The 19,200-nt window shown below is 37.4% G+C and overlaps 1 protein-coding gene across 7 annotated transcripts in view; it reads left to right on the plus strand.

Moving 5' to 3' along the window:
• Positions 1–19,200, plus strand: part of LOC112046543 (IQ motif and SEC7 domain-containing protein 2) — a 243,297-nt gene that overhangs the window by 158,796 nt on the left and 65,301 nt on the right. The window lies entirely within an intron of this gene.

Consider the following 19,200-nt stretch of genomic DNA (forward strand, 5'->3'; position numbering starts at 1 on the left):
GTTGAAGAGAGAAATTTTCGATGATGTGATATGTTTCTCGGAGAGCAAGTAAAAGCCGTCGATCCTACTACTAGGTACTACTGTTTTTCGAAACCAAAGGTTGCCTGGAAGAAATCGCTACTCAGCGATAAGGCCGCCTTTTGTATACTGATCTCTTCTTAATATGTTTTTTATTATCTTTTCTCGTTTTTTTCAATGTGGTGTGCAAATCTATACTAATATTATAAAGCCGAAAAGTTTGTTTGTTTGTTTGATTGAACGCGCTAATCTCAGGAACTACGGGTACGATTTGAAAAATTCTTTTAGTGTTAGATAGCTCATTTATCGAGTAAGGCTATAGTATATATATTATCACGCTAAGACTAATAGGAGCGGAGCACCAATGACGAATGTTTCAAAATCGGGAGATTTTTTTCCTATTGAGAGCTTACGCTGCGTAAACGGTTAAAATTTCGTAAAAATCATGTATCACAGAATCGTTCCCCTTTAAAAGTTTTAAAAAAAGGATTTGTGAAAAACTGAAATCCACACGGCTGAAGTCTCGGGCGTCCGCTAGTAAAGTATATATACATAATTTACTACGGCTACTTTTTATCCTGGAAAAATGTATGGTTCCAGCGGGATTGTTTAAATCTAAATTTCACGCGGACTAAACCGCGGGCATCCGTTAGTATCATACCTAATATATTCTATCAATTTATCCCATCTTATCACAACTGTAGAAATCTAGTAATATTTATACTTTTTCGGATCCTAATTTGAATAGATATTTGAATATCTTGGGAGATAGATAAAAAGGGAAAAAAAAGTATATCACAATAGGAAAGATTTTACGAGTTTGCTGGTAGTTTTACATAAAGGGATTTATTATACCTTCAATCGGAGAACTGGGTTATTCCGCTTATTAAATGGATTTGCTATACACGATTTTTACCTGTATTTTTTGCGTCTCTTTTGAATGAAAAATATTTACGAACGTTAGGAAAACTTCAGCTAGTATTATTCAGTTTTTATTAAATTAACGTAGAAAAATGTGTAGCTAATATTTTGCAGATTTTATAGTACTAGTGAATGGGTTGAACGTAATGATTTATATTCACTCAGCATCGAAACATAGCTGTATATATACTATAAATATACGAACATTATAGGTCGTCGTCGTCGTTATCAACCCATATACGGCTCACTGCTGAGCTCGAGTCTCCTCTCAGAATGAGAGGGTTTAGGCCAATAGTCCACCACGCTGGCCCAATGCGGATTGGCAGACTTCACACACTTTAATTTCTTAAAATGCACACAACTGAAAAGTTGGAGGTGCATGCCCCGGACCGGATTCGAACCCACACCCTCCGGAATCGGAGGCAGAGGTCATATCCACTGGGCTATCACAGCTCTATTATAGGTCTACATTATAGGTGCAACAAAAAATAATAAAAAAATACAACCGACTTCAAAAACGTAAACTTAACTAAAAAGCGAAAAATAACATCATATTACGTTCTACCTGCTGATCACTTTGAAGGCGGTGCTAAACCGGTGATGTAAAACACAAAAACAAAAAAAAATCATAGACTCGAATTGAGAACCTTCTCCTTTTTTTTTGAAGTCGGTTAAAAATACTTGTATGTATATGCAAAGCGGCCTGCGTGCGTCTGACGGCCTCCATGGCGCAGTGGTATGCGCGGTGGATTTACAAGACGGAGGTCCTGGATTCGATCCCCGGCTGGGCCGATTGAGGTTTTCTTAATTGGTCCAGGTCTGGCTGGTGGAAGGCTTCGACCGTGGTTAGTTACCACCCTACCGGCAAATACATGACCAAGCGATTTAACGTTCCAGTAGGATGCTGTGTAGAAACAGAAAAGGGGTGTGGATTAACTCCTCCTAACAAGTTAGCCCGCTTCGATTTTAGATTGCATCATCACTTACCATCAGGTGAGATTGTAGTCAAGGGCTAACTTGTAAAGAATAAAAAAAAATGTTTGTTGAAATATAGTGTGTTATTGCTTTAAAATAAATCATAGAAAATAACAAACGCTATTGTAGTACAAGTTACTACAACAGTTATGTTACAAGTTATAACTTTGTTGTCTGTACATACATTAGCGGGTTGTTATTCGGAATTACAAATGAATAAACAATTAGTGCTCACAATTAGTTGAATTGTTTGTCGGTATCGCACTTGTTTGCTCAGCCGTGTTTACGCCTCACTGAAATTGAATTGTGTAGCGCGACCTTACCAAGTTTGAGGCTGTTTCCATTTTCCCCATTTTCGTTACTGTAAAGGTCCCTGCTCATTTGTTCAGAAGAACCGTGTTCATACATTGCTGGGAAAATATTTGATCAATGAACCGATATAGTGTCCAAATTGACATCGACTCAACAAGGCCTCTCATTTGATGAGTCACATGATGCAGTTGGATTTTTTTGTTTTTTCCATCTTGTCCCCTAAAAGTGACCTTCATATTCTAAAAATTTCATATTTCTGAGGTTTTTCGGTAATCTTCGCGTAGAAAGCTTGTTCTGATTTTTTTTTCAAAATTTTAGGTTTAGTAGTTTTGGAAAAAAAGGGGAGAGAATGGTCTATTTTCTTGAATAACTTGAAAACTATTCATTTCAAAATTACAAAAAATATCTAATCTATTTTTAAAATCCTCTTATTCACATTAACATGATGCAGTTTGAAAAAATTATTTTTGTATTTTCCATCTTGCCAAATTAGTGTAATTTATTTAATAACTAGCAGACCCTCGTTTCAACCTCCTGGTTCCCGTTCCCGTAGGAATACGGAGATAAAATATAGCCTATAGCATACTATAATATATAGTATTCTACTATATGTTGGGTCGGCGTACTATATACTATTGAAAAAATATATTAGTACGCAGAAGTACTATATTTTCAACACTGAAATCTATCAAACAAATCTTTCATTTTGAAACTTTATAAACATTAGTTTTCGATAGTTGCAATAGCGTACTAACGAGTTTCGTTCTTTAAGCAAACGATAAAAAACGACTTTGGTTTTCAATGATTTAAAAAATGCATGTGAAAAGCATATAATATGACAAACTTACGTATTTAGCCAAAAAAACCTTAAAAACGCTACAAATCTAAACAAAAATAGGTAGTTTTTATGAAAATGAGCGTATTTTTTCACTTATTCCTTAAAATACTACATTTTCTTGAGGCAAATAATGTTGGCAACCCTACTTACAGAATACGAAAATTGCTGTGGTTATTTGATGTTTATTTCAATAAAATCCAAACTATTGAATAAGACAGCAGGTACATCTGAAGGAGATTTATTACTGATAAAAGTACCTATTAGTCTATATACGCTTCATTGAAATTTAATTGTGAGAGAACACAACCTCTCGTAACTTTGAGGTTGAGTTTTGCCATTACGTTAGAGTAGTTACTTACTACACTCTCATGGTCAACCTTTTTTCCCCCTCCCTTTCTTTTGATTAACCTAAAAGCTTTTTGTTGTGATTGCCTCACTCTGTTCTACTCGTAATATAACTTTTTAGACGTCCCTCGTAATTGAAATTAACAATTTATCAGGACGTTAGTTTGGCCTGCAACTGTTCTGAAACTAATTAGGTACTTACCATTGGTCGCCTAAGTTAATTTGTGGCTAATATCTTTCAAAACGCAATAATTATAGTACTACCCAACGATATTAGATGACTGTTAGACGTGTTACTAGCGCATGAAAAATGAGGCGCTCAAAAGTGGAAATTTATAGTCAACTTAATTTTTGGTTAACAACAAACGTTATTTGTACAAATAATACCTAAATATCGTCTACAATGTCGAGTTGTGTGTTCAGGAAGTGTAAAAGCTATAATACATAAATATATAATGGAATTAAAGACAAAATTGTGCATGTGTGCGCTCAGTGTGTAGCCTATTATTCGGATTACATTATGCGGTGATTTTGTAGGCACGTAACATATCTATAGTATAACATTATCATTACCTGGAGTCTTTATTAAAATAATATAATAAAGTAATTAATTAATTATCATAAAACGTTCGTCTAAACCCGAATAATAAAATGTCTGATATACCTACTTGGTTTTTTTTTATTTTCGTATTTTCTTAGATTTGACACAGTATTATTTCCCTGAACTCCACGATGTAATTATTCGATTACGTCTTAATAATTCAATTAAATATCTTTCACTGATATAAAAAGTTATACATTAATATTTATTTTTAATGATTTGTAAACAATATTTACCAAAATTACAAAGGAACTTAAAACACTACAAATTAAAAACTCTCTCATATGATAATGATTAAAAAAAAAACAAAGACCCAACTACGTAAAATCTAAACTAATGTACGTTACATACCTACATTAGTTTAGATTTTAATTTAAGAAGATTTTTTTTAAGAAGAAACTAACTTTAGTTTTTTATCGAATCACTATCGAAACAAAAACAGAAAATATACGTAGGTACATACGCATATATTTTTTGGCTTTGGTTTTATCTTAAAGACACACACAAAAAGATGCGGGGTTTTACCTAAATTGTATCCATTTCAATGTTTATCTGACGTGTTTCGAGATACCTACTCGCCGGTGCGGCGGAGTGGAAAGATGTGCGAGTTATACCTATTGGACGTTGACCCAGTCGCGGCAACACTCAGCAGTCGTTGTATTTAGTCAGCCATTGACGGTCAATTATTCTCACGTTTCTGCAGCGTAAACGGCAGCGAAGACGTTTCATAAGTCGAGCCGTCTTGCACGCAGCGACAAATACACGATCAGTTATAGTCGTGGGTGCAGCAGAAATGAGAGAATAGTTGATCGATCGTCAATGGCGTGCATTCTGCCCATGTTTGTAATACCTCACAGAATAAAGCTTAATCCAGAATGCGCGTGCGAAAGCGGCGTGGTGAAGCCGGTGAAGCCCATAAAATAAACGACATCCGTCTCCTTGACATCCGCATATACAAACTTTTTTTTCATAATTTGTATTACAAAATTTAACATTAACAATAATTACGTAATAATATAATAATTTTCCCGTCCCTATCATTGTCATTGAGAGACGTGATAGCCTAGTGGATAGGACCTCTGCCTTTGATTCGGAGGCCGTAGGTTCGAAGCCTGTTCGGGGTATGCACCTCCAACTTTTCAGTTATGTGCATTCTAAGAAATTAAATATCACTGTCTCAAACGGCGAAGGGAAAACATCGTGAGGAAACCTCCATACCTGAGAATTTTCTTCATTGTGTGTGAAGTCTGCCAATCCGCATTTGGCCAGCGTGGAGGACTTAGGCCTAACCCCTCTCATTCTGAAAGGAGACTCGAGCTCAAACAGTGAACCGAATATGGGTTGATAATGATGATGATGATCATTGTTATTGACACCAGATCGTCATAGAGACAACCTAAGCTCGTCAAACCTAACTGAAACAGCATGGCGGCTCTGTCCTCCTAACACCATAGAAAACATATGTACAAGCCTCTTCTATTGGAGAGAGGAAGGTCTATGGAGGCCGTGTACATACAAAAAGTTTATACAGCCTTCATAGCTGTGTCTATATTTATATTGTAAGCGAAATATTACGCTTCATCTAACACAGCTTTCTAGTCTGTGCCGTAGGTAAGTGGTACGGTGTTCTTACGCCGTGATTAGCACCATTTGTGAGAATTTGCACATTTTTTTATATTATTACAGTACTTACCTACTTACCTAATTATTCTTGCATACATATCCATAATGTGTACTTAATCATATATTTTTTGAAGCCTATCCTAATTTAGTTTATATATATTTAATTTATTTTTTGTATTCTTAGGTATCGGTTATAAAAAGTCAAATATGTCAGTGTAGTGACTCTACCATCGGTTCAAAGAACTTTCGAACTTGTGTAGCTAACACAGAGACATAAGTCAAGGATACTTACTTCAACTTACTTACAAGAGGTGAATCGCCGAATTCAGCCCAGCTGGACTGCGTTCGGAAAACTCCGCGATATCTTTTCGTCCGAAATTCCTCAGTGCCTGAAGACTAAACTCTTCTAACAGTGCGTGTTGCTAACTATGGGCCTTATTGAGCTATGCTTGGAATTTCTCTGCGTGATCAAATCAGAAATGAGGAGATCCTCAGACGAACCAGTCACTGACATAGCTCAGCGAGTCGCTAAGCTGAAGTGGCGATGGGCAGGCCACATAGTTCAAAGAGCCGATGGACGTCGGGGCTCGAGGTGTTGGAATGGCGACCCAGCACCGGAAAGCGCAGTGTTGTTCGACCCCTCATTAGGTGGACCGAGGACATCAAGCGGATTGCAGGAAGCCACTGAATGCTGGCAGCTCGAGACCGTTGTGCTTGGAGGTCCATGCAAGAGGCCTATGTCCATCAGTAGACGTCCATCGGCTGATGATGATGATGACTTACTTAATGTTGTGTAACTCAAATACTTAACTGTGCCTAACAATAAAAAGGTAATGTCAAAAGCACTTGAACAGTTCATAAATTTAAGCACTTTTTGCCAACTTTGAGTTAGCGTATACATGAATAAACATAGCGCATCACGAAACCCGACTTTTTCAAAAAAAAACTTACTCCGACTTCCAACTTTCATTGAGTTACGTACATTTTATCATTCATTACGTGTTTCGACTAAATTTTCAGACAGTAAGTCCTGCGTCCTTAAAGATGGGAGCAGACTTGAAACACGCCTCTTGACACATAAACATTTTAATTGCGGAAGTATGTATGTATGTATCCTCGATGAATGGCTAAACAGTTCTGGATGTTATTAGACACAGAGATAGATTATAAGCTGGCATTTTTGACCGTTATATCCACAGGAACAAAATTTTTAAAATAGCAGCACTTATTTAACAAAATAACTTAGGTTATTACATTTTACTCCGATGACTCACACAAATGCCCGTTAGTATTTTTGTTGTCCTTTTCTGGCTTAGCAATTATCATTAACAGCCGATGGACGTCCACTGCTGGACATAGGCGTCTTGCATAGACTTTCAAACACAACGGTCTCGAGCCGCGAGCATCCAGCGGCTCCCTGCCACCCGCTTCATGTTATAGGTCCACCTAGTGGGAGGTCGATCAACACTGCGGTTTCTAGTGCAGGATCGCCATTCCAGCACCTTGGGACCCCAACGTTCATCGGCTTTTCAAACTATGTGCCCTAAATTTTAAAAAGAAAGAAAGTCACCAAAAAGTTCAATTTCTCACGATTTGTACTTAAGACTTACTGTCTACTCGTATATCATTGCTTTTTATTAGTAGTATTAAGGAAAATATTAAGGGAAGCTCGGAGTCACACAGCGGGCGATGGAACGAGCTATGCTAGGAGAATCTTTGCGTGATCGAATCAGAAATGAGGAGATCCGCATAAGAACTAAAGTCACCGACATAGCTCAATGTGTCGCGAAGCTGAAGTGGCAATGGGCGGGTACATAGGTCGAAGAGCTGATAGCCGTTAGGGTCAACGTTCAACAGATGACTTCAAGCGAGTCGCAGGTATTCGCTGGATGCAGGCGGCTCAGTATCGTGATGTTTGGAAGTCCCTACAAAAGGCCTATGTGTTGCAGTGGACGTCCATCGGCTGGCATGATGATGATGATTAAGGAAAAATCAATAAGAAAACAAAATATACTTACTTATTTAAAAAGTTGATCCAACATGGACAGTGGACCGAGTGGCGTGTTGTTAGTGTGTCGATGTCTTCGGAGAACCGTAAAAACGGTACGGCTGACATCGAGCGAATATAAAACAGTACGAATTGTGACTGTTTTACAAGACAATTCCAGTTTTTAATGTGCCATTTGTTACATAGCCTACTTCCTTAAGGGTGATATAAAAACAGTTTTATTTTATTGTAAGTGATGACTGGGCATTCCTTTTGCTAGTGGAAAAACACAAGAGGAACGGCTGACTTGACAAGACATGGTTGGAGTTTATGAAAGACTAGCTGACGACGTGCGGTTTCACCCGCGTGGTTTCCGTTCCCGTGGGAATTCGGGGATAATATATAGCCTATAGCCTACCTTGATAAATGGGCTAAAAGAATTTTTCAAATCGGACCAGTAGTTCCTGAGATTAGCGCGTTCAAATAAACAAACTCTTTATTTGAAAAAACAGTTTTATAATATTAGTATAGATTAGTATAGATGAAGTGTGTGTGCGTCCCTTCACTTAAGACTCAATACCTAAAACGACAAAGCTTTGGAAATGGAGTTTTACATTTATTAACATCTGGTACTGCCACACAGATACCGTCAGAGGTATGGGTAGAATAAAATTTGCCTGCTTCTATGTTAGTCTGCATCGTCAATCGAATCAGGTGAGGTCGCAGTAAAACGGCTAACTTGTCATTAAATAAAATTTAAAAAAATGCCTTATTAAAACCTTATTTTGTGCACAACACAATCACCTTCATTATATGTTTCGACTATGTGTACTTTTACTTATGATTTCAAACGAATCTCTTCTGAGGAATGCTTTTTGTTATTTTAATCTTCTCTACTGTTTAGTGTCCCTGGTAGAGACCTTTGTGCACACCACTATCTGTTATGTCTCTTAAAAAGAAACTGAAAATACTATAAACAAAAACGTTTAAAATATTCAAAGCACTTATACTCAGCGTACATGAAAATAATCTCCCAGGACACAAAACTACAATAGAGCTGCCAACAATTAACAATACACGTTTTTATCGCTATCCGAGTTAAAGTGCTGCACTTGTTCAGCTCACTCGTTCATTGTTGTGAACCGATGCTCAGTAAGGACTCGTTGATGGCTGCTATCGTTCAGTTTGAGTGTCGCATTGCGCTGTTGTCTGTGAGATGTGAATCATTAAAATTACTTTTACAATGTATTTTATGCATATTAAACTAAATTTAAATATTGTATTACATTTATATAAGTAGACATTAGATATTAGTCTGTATAAGTTCATTTTAGAAATAAACATTGATAGAAATTAGAGTTAAATTGCTGCACTTGTTCAGCTCACTCGTTCATTGTTGTGAACCGATGCTCAGTAAAGGACTCGTTGATGGCTGCTATCGTTCAGTTTGAGTGTCGCATTGCGCTGTTGTCTGTGAGATGTGAATCATTAAAATTACTTTTACAATGTATTTTATGCATATTCAATTAAACTTAAATATTATATTACATTTATATTAATAGACATTAGATATCATTAGTCTGTATAAATTTTATAAATAAACATTGACTGAAATTAAGAGTTAAAGTGCTGCACTTGTTCAGCTCACTCGTTCATTGTTGTGAACCGATGCTCAGTAAAGGACTCGTTGATGGCTGCCATCGTTCAGTTTGAGTGTCGCATTGCAGTGTTGTCTGTGCTATGCAAAATATTAAAAATAAAAATATCTTTAAATACATGTTAAATAAATATATATCAGGTATAAATATAAATAAATAAAATGGATAGGTAAATATTATCTTATACGAGTATTCTTTGATTAGTATAAAGTAAAAAAATGTTGTACGTTCTTAGAAACAAGCGTTCACAATCACTGGAGATTCATTTCTGTACTTGTTCAACAAGTGAGCATTTGTACATTGCTGTGAACCGATGCTCAGAAGGACTCGTGGATGGCTGCCATCGTTCAGTGTTTGAGTGTCGCATTGCGGTATTGTCTGTGCTGTGTAAAATATTAAAATTTAATATAAATAAATTATAAGTTATACCTAGTAGTAAACTTAAAATACTGAAAATGTGGTATGTAATTTATAAATAGAAAATAAAAAAAAAGCATAAATATAACAAACTATCATATTTTTTACTGAACTAGCTGTATTTAAAGAACAGACGGTTCCAGCACTACGGACCGAATAAATAACCGACTTGGTACTATTACATGGATCTCACAACTTTTTCGAAAGAAAAACTGATTTGCGAGAGTTAGTATTTTTTTACAAGTTGTGTTTTTGATGGCATTTAATATTTAGTATTTTAATTGGGTAAATACAAGCGTTTAAGTGATAGCAGTTAAAAGATCTGCACTTGGTCACCTCACTGGTTCATTTTAGTGTACCAAGTGCTCACTAAAGGACTCGTAACCTAATAGCTCTAATAGCGGCTATCGTCCAGGGCTTTTAGCGTCACTCTCACAGAAACTAAAATATATTTCTCTCTCAGATCTTTGTTATTTAAATTAATCACTAATTCATAATTTTAGGTTTAATTTTGTACGTTGAGCTAAGATTTTTTGATAGAATATTTTGACACATCTTTTAAATATGATTAATATTAGTTTCCCGCCAATTAGTTTATTAAAAATATGCTAAGAGTGGGTCACGACAACAGTCCATCCTGCTGAAATCAAACCCACGACCCACGATGTTGAGGGCACTTTACCGTGAAGCTATTAAGGCAACTTAACTTTAGTTTTTTTTCGTTAAAATTTAGTCCTCGACTACAATCTCACCTGATGGTAAGTGATGATGCAATCTAAGATAGAAGCGGGCTAACTTGTTAGGCAGAGGATGAAAATCCACACCCCTTTCGGTTTCTACATTACATCGTACCGGAACGCTAAATCGCTTGGTGGTACGTCATTGCCAGTAGGGTGGTAACTAGCCTCCCACCAGCCAGACCTGAACCAATTAAGAAAACCTCAACCTGCCCAGCCGGGGATCGAACCCAGGACTCCGGTCTTGTAAATCCGGAGGCCGTCAGTTGTCGAGTTATCCTCTAACCGGCGTTAAGACTATTCACCGGTGTTGAAAGGTCCATTGAACGGACAATGGCCGATTTGCTCCGTTACGTCATCGCCAGATGGAGTCTCACTTTCACTGCTCGTGATCACTCGGCCATTGGTATAAATAGTGTAAATAAACATTGCTCTTACTGTCAACTACTATTTTTACGGCCCTTGGGCGTAGAAAGTGAAGTCACTTTTTCTGTTGCTGTTGTGACTAGTGGATGCCAGCGACTTCGCTTGTGTGTTTAGTTGTACCACCTGGATTGTCTTTTGTAAGATTACTAGCGGATGCCCGCGACTTCGTCTGGCCTTTGACCTCCTAAATCCGGCCCTATCGCAAAATCCGTTCTTTGCAGATACCTACTAGCTACCACCTCCCTGCACATCGTTATTTGTCAAGCGGTTTTTGAGATTTCATGATGACCTTTCGCACTTTTATATTAAGATTCATTTTTACATTTTTGCAATTTTCACAGGCACTTCATATTTAGTTCGTAGCAAAATAGGCTTTGTGTAGAGATGGGATGTAGGTGTTTAACGATTACCAAATTGTATGTTTTGTTTTGTTTATACGTTCCTTGAATAACCGCATATTTACAAAGCGTTGGGTAAGGACAAGCGGCACAAGTGAAGTGACCTCAAGATGTCTCTGCCTACTTCCCTAACTACTTCCCACGCCATTCGTGTGTGGCAGGCCTACATGGCAACATAGAGATAATTTGTTTTCACAATTAGCATGTGCGTAGAAAAAATTATCTGATAAATCGAGTCGTAGTTAACAACGAGGCATACCGATAATTTGTATGGATGGAAATGGGTACCACGGTGTATGGAACGTTGCGAAAAAAGAGAACATGAGCTGACAAGGAACTTTTCGATCTATTTCTCGCTTCACCTTTTTCTATAGAACTTTCGTAGTTGTCCCTTGACGCGTACGAAGCGTTTCGCTTCTTCGTTCCTGATCCGTACAGCGAAGTCAAGGAATGCCCTTTCAGCTGCAATATGGGTGTATTCAAGTCAAGAGTGAATAGGCATCTTCTAGGCAAGCGCGTTCCACCATAGGCTGCGTCATCGCTTACTGACAAGCATGATTGCAGCCAAGCGCTCGCCTATACTAATTTTATAATGTAAAAAAAAAACTTTCAGCTTTTTTTTAATGAGGATGGTCTGGTCATCCCATGCTTTTAATTCATTAGTAAACCAGCATACGATAACATTACAAACATTTCGACTGTGTCCATTATGTTCCGTAGGGCGCGTGTTACCATAACATAGCTCCATCCGCGTCTCGAACAATGTGTGTTTTATGTTTATCCACGCGACCATGTCTCGCAAAAAATAACCTTGGAAACATGTCACCGAAGTTCATATGTACGTAACTAAAAGGATATTCATTACAACTAGTGAAAGAGTGAGCTGATTTAGAGGTCGAAATTTGACCGTGACTCGTTAATATAAGCGACTCCTTATTCATCATAATATTTTGGCAAACAGACTCTTGAACTATGACTGTTCGGCGTCTGAAACGTAAACGTATGTATACCTGGACATTTGAATCTGACATCTGGACCGACCTCTACAGGACTAAGACTCTCGCAACACATTTGTTTATAGTCTTAGGACTGATCGCAGATTGCCCGTACAAGAAAAAAGAATCACTCAGTCGTAAGGAGCGACTTAGCGAATGAGTCGTAGGTGGTGGTCATTGAAATCAGCAAATTTTTTTTTCGGAAAAAAAATTGGCTGAGTCCAATGATAATTTTATATTATAGAGCGGTTACGTCCCAACAAAATCACCGCAAAAAGTGATCCGAATAATAGGCTACAAAACTGAGCGCACACATGTACAATTTTGTCTTTAATTCCATTATTTATTTATGTCTATGTAGTTTTTACACTTCCTGAACACACAACTCGACATTGTAGACGATATTTAGGTATTATTTGTTTAAATGACGTTCGTTGTTGACCACAACTAACATTGAGATGTGGAAATTTCCTCTTTTGAGCGCCTCATTTTTTATGACCTAGTAACACATTAACATCATATAGGCTAATGCTAATAAAATCACTACCGCCATCATCAGCCAAGATTATATTACGGTATTCCTCAAGAATCCTGCAATCAACATTGGGCCTGTGTGATGGACTATAGCCTAACATCATTCTGAGAGGAGACTGGTGATCAACAGTGAGCTAAATACAGGTTGTGCATGATGAAGATGATCCTTCAAGAATAAATGAAACATTATCTCTCACACAACACATTTGATTCTAATATTCCCTACATCATTATCAACCCATATTTGGCTCAATGCTGAGCTCGAGTCTCCTCACAGAATGAGAGGGGTTAGGCCAATAGTCCACCACGCTGGCCCAATGCGGATTGGCAGACTACACACACGTAGAGAATTAAGAAAATTCTCTGGTATGCAGGTTTCCTCACAATGTTTTACTTTACCGTTCGAGACACGTGATATTTAATTTCTTAAAATGCACACAACTGCAAAGTTGGAGGTGCTTATGCCCTGGACCGGATTCGAACCCACACCCTCCGGAATCGGAGGCAGAGGTCATATCCACTGGGCTATCACGGTTGTGTATATATTCCCTACATTGACCCGCAAAAGGTCATCGGTGTCAAAACGACCTCGCCGATAAAAACCGGTTCCTTGTTACGTGACGTTACCGTCTTTGCAGATCATTGTTTACGAGAGCGAGGCGCTTGGAGATTTCCGGTATTGTTTCATTATAACATGTATTAACTGCCTAGTAGATTGTGACCAGTCAAAGCCTATTCATGTATCTAATGTAATCTAATGTATTGCAGAAAAGGATAACATTAATATTGTCATACTAGGGACCCGGTTTAGCTTCGCTTTGACTCGTGCACTTCTTTCTTATTCCTACTCTACCCCTATCCTACCCCTATCCTACCGCTACCCTACCGTTAAGTATGAAAGTGTGTAAGTATGTTTATTCCTCCTTTACGCTGCAGCTACTGAAGCGATTTGGCTGAAATTTGGAATGGAAATAGTTTTTACTCAGAATTAACACGTAGGCTACTTTTCGTCACGGAAACATTCATGGTTCCCGCGGGATTTGTGAAAAACTGAATTCCACGCGGACGAAGTCGCGAGCATTCGCTAGTGCACTATAATCTTTTTAATCGCAAAAACTTTGGTAAAATGATTTGAACATAACAGACTCTTTAAGACCAGAAAGAAGGTTTTACTTGTGAAATTATTCAGAAAAGGAAAGTTTGTATTAAGTAATGTAGCTCGTAATTTGTAATAAATTGTGATACAAATTTAGATATATTAATTACTGTAGTAATTATTGAGTTTACTTAATCAACTTTTATTACCGGTTTGTTAAATGTTCCACTTACGTGAATTGTAATACTTAACCTACGCGATAATATTGTAAAAGTGGGAGTATTGTCTTGTTTATTGACAGTTATAAATTATTATTATCTGTATAGTTATTAAATAACTTGTCTTTTATGGAAAACTTTTGATCTCTCAGTTCCGTTTTTGTAACTTGAAGGTTTTTATTCATTTGGTAGTTGAACGTGGGCTGATTTGGTGATTTATAAATTAAAATTGATCGTGGCGGCTTTAAACTAGAAAAATGTATGGGAATGACATTTGCTATCGACAGGTCACGTGATCAACATCTGTCATACCTATACATTTTTCTATTTTTCGAAGCGTTTGCTATCGTAGAAAGAGAATCGACGTGCCACTACAGGGGCCGTTTTGTTGATAAAACAATCAAGAAGAAGAAGAAGAAGAAATACTTTATTGCACACAAAAATACATTTATAAAATAAAACAATAAAAAGATAAATTAAACTTAGCATGCAAAGGCGGCCTTATTACTAAAAGTAATCTCTACCAGGCAACCCCTGACGAGAGAACTTGCGAAGAAAGAGCCGCGGGAAGGTGCAATACAATATATGTAATTATATATATAAATAATTAAATAAATATAATATAATATATACGTAAATATAATATTAAAATTTACATATGTATTACATAATATATTACTACTAAAAAAATATATAATATATACTACATAAATAATAAATAACAATAAAATAAATACCTTGAAAAATAAAATTTTAATTCAACGACAAATAATGTCGTTTCAAACGAAACTTAAAAATGGCAAGTGAATTACTGGCACGGACAAAAGACCGCAAATTATTCCACATTTCCAAGTTAAATGGAAGTCCATAGCATCGAAATCAGTATAGGCCAGTGGATTGAACAACTTCCCCATCGGTTGTTATGCAAAATTGACCGCCTTACGTCATAAACAATAGACAATAGGCCGGCTCGATCTGTTGTATGTGTAACAGCGCCTAATTCCCAGTAACGTCGGCCTCACACGACTGTTACGTGTGCCGCGACGCTATTAATTATGAGGGTTGTAACAATGGATTGGAGGCGTCGCATTGATCGTGTGAATGGGTCATAAGATTAACGACCTGGACTAGCGTGATTAGGTTAGTTACTTACACTACGGAAGGAAGATGTTAGCATTTGAGAGTTATGTACTCCAATACGATTATCTTGATTATTTGGGATGATATTATCATTGTCTTTGACTTCAATGGAGATGTTTTTATATTCGACATGTATTTTTTTTATTGGTTTGCAAAACTGGCACAATGACTTAACCTAACATATATCAAAAATAGCTTCTATTCATCCTCATGTAATTGGCCTACTCGAAACAAAAGAATAAAAATGACAAACACACAAAAAGATGATACACCTTTTTTTCTATTAATCTTAAATTTGCTAAGAGTAGGTATGAAAGTGACCAATGGGCGGTAAATTGGCCAATGGGCGACCTAAATCTTAATTTCTATTTTTAATCAATCGGGTAATTGCCCCTTACAGAATGCGTCAATGCAGAATTCAGTTGTGAAGTTATATAGATTAGAAAATGTGAATACTCAAATTGATAATTCAGAAATCTCGCGTGCGTTTCTGTAATGTGCGTTAAACATTTGTTCACACATTATTTACCGCGTAAAGCGTCAATCGTAGTTTTTACTCTCGTAGCTAATCTCGGTTAATATTAATGGACCGAGAGCCTGCATAGCCAGACATACGAGTAGTTCATTTTATGAAGGCGGATTCAGCCCATGCTCATAATAAATAAACACGGCATAGAATAAGGGTCCGAACTATAGCGATGTTAATTAATAAAAGTTAAGGATTTCATAGAAAACTTAATTAAAAAATTATGTATTTTATATGTTTTTCCAAACGGCAAAAACGCTGTCCATTTTGTGACGTCACAATGTTACTTGATGTACTAACGGAATAAATGTCAAACTATTAAAATTAATAACTAATAATTTTGACAAACACCAAACCACTTGTTTTAGTTTATTATGTATTTATGACTAGCACTAGATAGAGTAGAAATACGGGGATGTAGCTTCAAATCAGTGAAAGAATTTTTCAAATCGGTTCAGTAGTTTCAGAGCCTATTCAATGCAAACAAAGAAACAAACAATGAAATCTTTCCTCTTTATAATATTAGTATAGATTTCCTCGCCATAATATAAGAAATCATGTTCCTTTTCGTGGTAACCCATCAAAGAACACCGTCAAAGACTTTTGAAATAAAGCTTTAAAAGACTGTAGTAAATTATAGCAACAAAACGATCGGTTAGGCGACTCGACACATGATTCCTCATAATATCGTGTAGAATATATCAAAAAATAACATTTTATATCCAAGTGAATGAGGATTTAGAGCCTTGAATCCTGCTTCAATACTTCCAAAGCTACGACGATTCAATTTTGATTGACTACCGTATACTTTGGAGCAGACTTTGCTAAAATGAGGTATGTCTGACTATCGCAAGCATGAATGCGAATTTCGCAGTTTTCTCTGCGTGTGCGAGTCGATGCGTTTCGTGCGTGCAATGCGTAGACGACTCGCTCTGATTGCGGCTTTCTGGCAACTTGAGACATTTCTTCATGGCAATTCTTCATGGCATCCTTTAAAAAAATATCAAATAATTACGTTTTATACTTAAACAATTGAAATCTGGAGTCTTTCAAAGCAATTGGCTACCGTACTTACCTATAACAGAAGCATAGCTTGACAAACTTTCAGTATTACAATAATTTCTCATTATTATAATAATAACTATCTTAGTACCCATAACACAAGCTTAAGTTTAGCATTGTTTAAGTATATTTATAAAAAACAACAGCTAATAAGGTATGTCTGACTATCGCAAGCATGAATGCAAATTTCGCAGTTTTCTCTGCGTGTGCGAGTCGATGCGTTTCGTGCGTGTAATGCGTAGACGACTCGCTCTGATTGCGGCTTTCTTGTCCCGACTATGGTAGATTTAGATTTCAAGGTTTTTGATGTGTCGGATCATTTGGACCCATCGTACTCTGTTTTGTGCATTTAAATATTTTCTATTTATGCTTTTATGATGACAATAGCTGCTGTGTGGCTTAATTTTGATAAAGGACTGTAAGAAATTTTTTTGATTTGTAATACTATATTTATTTAATTTATTTACAAGAAACATGCCCGGGGGAAACATTACAGTTTACTAATTCATTTTCCGGGGTACCAGATATAATTACAAGAATAAACTTAAAATTATTTTATTACACTTTATTTTAATCACGCCATAACTGAGCCTCAAGCCATAGCTCAACTGAGGGGTGGTGGTTCGATCCCTGCCCCGTTGGTCTATTATCATACCCACTCCTAACACAGTCTTTCCAGACTAGTTGGAAAAGAATGGGAATATTGGTTATATTTAATACCTTCTTTCGACTTCACAAATTATACCTATCTACGAGCGGTTTCTTACTAGCGTTTCGTACGCGCGAATGAGCTCGTTTTTGGAAGCGCATGTAGACGCGTATAGTGGTATGGGCGCGCCAAGGTTGTGCCAAACATGACAGGTGTTTGATGTTTTTACTACTTAAGTTTTGGTCTTGCCTTGCTCAGGTGGTTGAGGCATCGGACGCTGCATCGGTGCTTCGGCATTGTGGTGTGTGGCACAATTTTAAAATAAACGTTTTTTCTTTCTTTATTTTCCTTGCAGCAGACGCTTAACTCGTACGAGCGTTGACGCGCTTCTAAGCTCGTATAATATGTTATGTTGATACTGACACGGCCATTGGCGTATCTAGGATTATTTCGTAGGGTGGGCCTGGCCCCCGACATCAAGTATATTATTAGTATCATAATAGAATTCTATATCAGTAGCCCAGAGTCCTAGGGTAGGCACAGGTGCATTGTAGGGTGGGCATGGCCCACCCGGCGCACCCGCTATTTACGCCTATGGACACGACACCACCGGATCGAGCGAACACGCCGAAATGTGCCCGTTTACGCGAGTCCGGTTTTTTGAAGCGAGTAATGTGAACGACCGTATACGCGCAAAAAATACGCTAGTCTTAAATCACCCTACTTAATACATTACATAAGGTGCATATAAGGTATGAAGAGATGTATTAAATTGTTTCCCTACATGTTTCACAGTGATGTGGTAGTATGCAGAGAATGTAGTAAGTTTTTGCTCAATGGTATTTATATGGCTTAAACCGATGCTCACCTGTTAGGTGTGGGAAAATAACCAGATGCTTAAGCCACAGCGTGGGTTGATGAACCACCTGCTTTCTGCATAGTTGCATACTTAGTTACAAGTTATTGTATATGTAACAATGTTATCTATACTAATATTATAAAGCTGAAGAGTTCGTTTGTTTGTTTGTTTGATTGAACTCGCTAATCTCAGGAACTACTGGTCCGATTTGAAAAATTCTTTCAGTGTTAGACAGCCCATTTATCGAGGAAGGCTATAGGCTATATATTATGCCCGTATTCCTACGGGAACGGGAACCACGCGGGTGAAATCGCGCGGTGTCAGCTAGTTATTATATATGTTTTAATGCCTGTTTTGAGAGATTAATACTAAGTATCACACTAACATTATAAAGGCGAAAGTTCGTGTGTAAGTGTGTGTGTGTGTATGTTTGTTCCTCCTTTGTTCTGCGGCTATTGAAGCGATTTGGCTGAAATTTGGAATGGGTATAGATTTTACTCTGGATACACATAGGTTACTTTTATCCCGTAAATTCCATAGTTCCCGCGGAATTTGTGAATAACCTAATTATACTCGTAAATAGCAATGTGTTACGGTGAATATTATCTTCCATTTATTTCTTATCACTGACTAGCGGATGCCCGCGACTTCGTTCGCGTGAAACTCGATGTAAACTTTCAAATACCACTACCCTTTCCCTACCCTACCCCTACTCTACCCCTACCATGCCCCTACCCTACCCTACCCTACCCTACCCCTACCCTACCCCTACCCCTATCCTACCCTGCCCTACCCCTACCTACCCTACCCCTACCCTACCCCTATCCTACCCCTACCCTACCCCTACCCTACCCGTACTCTACCC

Source organism: Bicyclus anynana, chromosome 25 (genome assembly GCF_947172395.1).
Source record: "Bicyclus anynana chromosome 25, ilBicAnyn1.1, whole genome shotgun sequence".
NCBI classification, from domain to species: Eukaryota; Metazoa; Arthropoda; class Insecta; order Lepidoptera; family Nymphalidae; genus Bicyclus; species Bicyclus anynana.